The sequence below is a fragment of the Chiloscyllium plagiosum genome, chromosome 12 (assembly GCF_004010195.1).
Source record: "Chiloscyllium plagiosum isolate BGI_BamShark_2017 chromosome 12, ASM401019v2, whole genome shotgun sequence".
NCBI classification, from domain to species: Eukaryota; Metazoa; Chordata; class Chondrichthyes; order Orectolobiformes; family Hemiscylliidae; genus Chiloscyllium; species Chiloscyllium plagiosum.
In genome coordinates, this window is record NC_057721.1 from 74,585,567 (window position 1) to 74,590,120 (window position 4,554).

Sequence of the window (4,554 nt, forward strand, 5' to 3'; positions counted from 1 at the left end):
TTCCAGATTTTAATTGGGTTCAAATTCTATGATCTGCCATCTGGGACAATGCCTGGATTAGCAATCCAACAATAATACCACAAGTCTATCATCTCCTCTTAATGACTATTGTCTTCCAAGCTGTTACATTCTCCATAGAAACCCCTTGACCAATTAGAATGGATTTAACAATCAATAAGCACCCTATTCTTATAAAAAAACACAAGAATTAGGAGCACAATTAGGCATTTCAGCCCCTTAAGCCTGCTCTGCCATTTAATATGATCAAGGTTGGTCTTGGAGACTGATTCTGTGTTTGAATGAAGTTATAGAACATAGAACATAGAACAATACAGCGCAGAACAGGCCTTTCGATCCTCGATGTTGCGCCGACCTGTGAACTATTCTCAGCTCGTCCCACTGCACTATCCCAAAATCATCCATGTGTCTATCTAAGGTTTGTTTAAATTTCCCTGAGTTGAGTACATTAGCAGGTAGGGCAGTCCATGCCCTTACCACTCTCTGCGTAAAGAACCTGCCTCTGATATCTGTCTTAAATCTATCACCCCTCAATTTGTAGTTATGCCCCCTTGTACAAGCTGATGTCATCATCCGAGGAAAAAGACTTTCACTGTCTACCCTATCTAATCCTCTGATCATCTTGTATGTCTCTATCAAATCCCCTCTTAGCCTTCTTCTTGCCAATGGCTAACTGGTTTCTGGCATTCCTCTGCACCCCAGTGACCTGATGAAGGGCTTATGCGTGAAACATTGACTCTCCTGCTCCTCGGATGCTGCCTGACCTGCTGTGCTTTTCCAGTGCCACAATTCTTGGCTCTGTTTCTTCATCAGGAGGAGAAAGTGAGGTCTGCAGATGCTGGAGATCAGAGCTGGAAATGTGTTGCTGGAAAAGCGCAGCAGGTCAGGCAGCATCCAGGGAACAGGAGAATCGACGTTTCGGGCATAAGCCCTTCTTCAGGAAGAAGGGCTTATGCCCGAAACGTCGATTCTCCTGTTCCCTGGATGCTGCCTGACCGGCTGCACTTTTCCAGCAACACATTTCCAGCTCTGTTTCTTCATCAACCAGCTGTGGAGTCATGGCAGTGATGCGCTCACCAGAATGTTCTCCTGACTGTACTCAAGATATTGCATTCACCAAGGTGTCAGTATCTGAGCTGATGGAGGGTCTAGGAAGCAGCTTTGCTGGTGTTTCCTCTGAACGATCTGTGGCTTCTTACAATGATGCCTTCTGGGACTGGTTGAGCCATGTGTGCCTGTAAAAGCCAAGGGGAAATGTTTTGTGATATGGAGGTAGAAGCCTAGGCATGTTAAGAATAAATTCACATGGTGGTAATGGGACAGTAGCACATTACTTTACAATGGCTCTTATTTGGTTACTGCGACATGCAGGTCTTAACATCATCATATGAATGGCTATTGTCTAACTAGTGCCTGAGGTAGGGAGTCAGAAGATAAACTTCAGGCATGCCACCACCTGCCTTGATACTCTATGGAGAGTTATTTTCTCCTGCAATGAGACAAAGGAAGAGATTGAGTGTCTGGCACAGCCACTAATGCCTGTCCAGCTGGCAATTTCTTACAAGTGAGTGAGTAGGCAGTCTGGAGGGCATTCCTGACAAAGGGCTAATGCCCAAAACATTGACTGTTCTGCTCCTCGGATGCTGCCTGACCTGCTGTGCTCTTCCAGTGCCTTGACTCTGATTCTCCAGTATGGGGAGGCCTCCCTTTTACCCAGAGGGCATGTAAGGTTACTGGGTGGGGCTGGAGATTGGAGAGGGTGAGAGTTAATGAGGGAAGATACTGCATTCAGTGGGGAGCATGATAGACCAGAGCCTTGGTGGGAGGTGGTTGCAGAAGCAGAAATAGAGTAAGAGCGAAGTAGCATGGAAGAAAAGATGATGGCACATAGCCTTGTGGAGGGCAGAATTTCATTAACCTTCATCCCTGCGCTGCTGGTACTCCTGTAGATGATGGACTATGCCGGGTGGCAACTTCAGTCTGGGCTAGCAACGTCTCACACTATGACCTCTTCTGGCATCCTGAGAAAAGAGAATGGCCATCTTCTCTACCAATCTGTTGCCCAGGTATTTAGTCACCATCACTAAATTGTGGTGCCAACTTGCCTCTGTTCCCATCTCTGGGGCTATTCCTCTGATCCTGCAACCATGAAGGGCAATTCCTGGCTTGCTGCGATTGACGAGACACATTTGGAATTTGCAATGGGAATCCCAGACAATCTGGCAATGGTGTGTATGTCCACCAATGGTGAGTATAGGATACAATGAGGACATTACTGTAGTGATGTGGTGCATACATAATGAAATGAGCAGTGTGACATTGCAGGAGATCACTCACTCAAGCTCACAGGCATTAACCCTCCATGAAACTTCCCGAAATTTGCATTTAGTCAAATTTTTAGATGAGATTCCCTACAGTATGGAAACAGCCCCTTTGGCCCAACAAGTCCACACCGACCCTCCGAAGAGTAACCCACCCAGACTTATTTCCCTACATTTACTCCTGACTAATGCACCTAACTCTATGAGCAACTTAACTTGGCCAGTTCACCTAACCTGCACATCTTTGGACTGTGGGAGGAAACCGGAGCACCTGGAGGAAACCCATGCAGACACGGGGAGAATGTGCAAACTCCACACAGATAGTCACCTGAGGCTGGAATTGAAGTTGAAACTTTATTGCTGGAACAGCACAGCAGGTCAATTTTGTACTGGTCCTCCTGGGAGCAGATGCGGCGGAGACGAAGGAATTGGGAGAATGGGATGGCGTTTTTACAGGGGGCACCCAAGACCCTGGCACTGTGAGGCAGCAGTGCTAACCACTGAGCCACCATATTGCCCAAGAAATATGGTTAGATGCCACTAAGTAGATGGCAATGTCTTAATCATTTGTGTGTTGTGTAAGGCTACGAGGACCCCTTCCATCCTTATCAAGGGGATGCGAACCTTCTCTCCTTTCATACAACATAGCAAAATTCAGTCCCTTATTTTTTTTCAGCAATATTACCTTTCTATAATATCAAGTAGCTATTAAAATATGCTTCTTATTTTCTGAATCATTGGCTACTGCTCACTTTACTGGGTTCATTAGAAAAGACCATCTAAATATTTTTAACTGTGTTCATATCAAAGCAATTTGGTGCTGAGTGGTTTTTAGCTTTCGCGAGCTTTTGTGCAGCATTTCCAATTTATCTGTTCATGGGTCATGTGCATTGGATGGGCATGCAGGATGTGAGCTGATGATGAGGTGTCTTATGATCCCAGATGAAAACACCAACGTTATGCTCCAGTCTGCCTTGGAATCAATACTTATATCCGCAGAGTAGACAATATTCGAGATCCCAGGTACATAATGAGAGAATGAAGGCATTAGATCCATCTCCATTAATGACGACCGACTTGACACCGATATTTTTTACAAACCCACCGGCTCCCACAGCTACATGGATTACATCTCTTCCCACCCTACCTCCTGCAAAAATGCCATCCTGTATTCCCAATTCCTCCGCCTCTGCCGTGTCTGCTCCCAGGAGGACCAGTTCCACCACAGAACACACCAGATGGCCTCCTTCTTTAGAGACCGCAATTTCCCTTTCCACGTGGTTAAAGATGCCCTCCAACGCATCTCGTCCACATCCCGCACCTCCGCCCTCAGACCCCTCCCCTCCAACAGTAACAAGGACAGAACCTCCCTGGTGCTCACCTTCCACCCTACCAACCTTCGCATAAACCAAATCATTCGCCGACATTTCCGCCACATCCAAACGGACCCCACCACCAGGGATATATTTCCCTCCCTACCCCTTTCCGCCTTCCGTAAAGACCGTTCCCTCCGTGACTACCTGGTCAGGTCCACGCTCCCCTACAACCCACCCTCCCATCCTGGCACCTTCCCCTGCCACCGAAGGAATTGCAAAACCTGCACCCACACCTCCTCCCTCTCCTCCATCCAAGGCCCAAAAAGAGTCTTCCACATCCATCAAAGTTTTATCTGCCCATCCATCAATATCATTTATTGCATCCATTGCTCCTGATGCGGTCTCCTCTACATTGGGGAGACTGGGCGCCTCCTAGCAGAGCGCTTTAGGGAACATCTCTGGAACACCCGCACCAATCAACCACACCGCCCTGTGGCCCAACATTTCAACTCCCCCTCCCACTCTGCCGAGGACATGGAGGTCCTGGGCCTCCTTCATCGCCGTTCCCTCACCACCAGACGCCTGGTGAGAAGAACGCCTCATCTTCTGACTCAGAACACTTCAACCCCAGGGCATCAATGTGGACTTCAACAGTTTCCTCATTTCCCCTTCCCCCACCTCACCCTAGTTTCAAACTTCCAGCTCAGCACTGTCCCCATGACTTGTCCTACCTGCATGCTGTGCTTTTCCAGCACCACGCTAATCTAGACTCTGGTTTCCAGCATTTGCAGTCATTGTTTTTACCTATTAGATTTAATGTGTTTGACCAAACAAAATAAATAAAAGTTAGAAAAGTAAAGCAATCTACTATATGTACAGATATAATTTCTACTCCAGCA

The 4,554-nt window shown here is 47.1% G+C and overlaps 1 non-coding gene across 1 annotated transcript; it reads right to left on the reverse strand.

Annotated features, from left to right (window-relative positions):
• Positions 1-2,857: 2,857 nt before the first annotated feature.
• On the reverse strand, positions 2,858-2,985 carry LOC122555608. Its single transcript, XR_006313326.1, has one exon. It is a non-coding gene; the product is annotated as a U6atac minor spliceosomal RNA (small nuclear RNA).
• Positions 2,986-4,554: the final 1,569 nt, after the last annotated feature.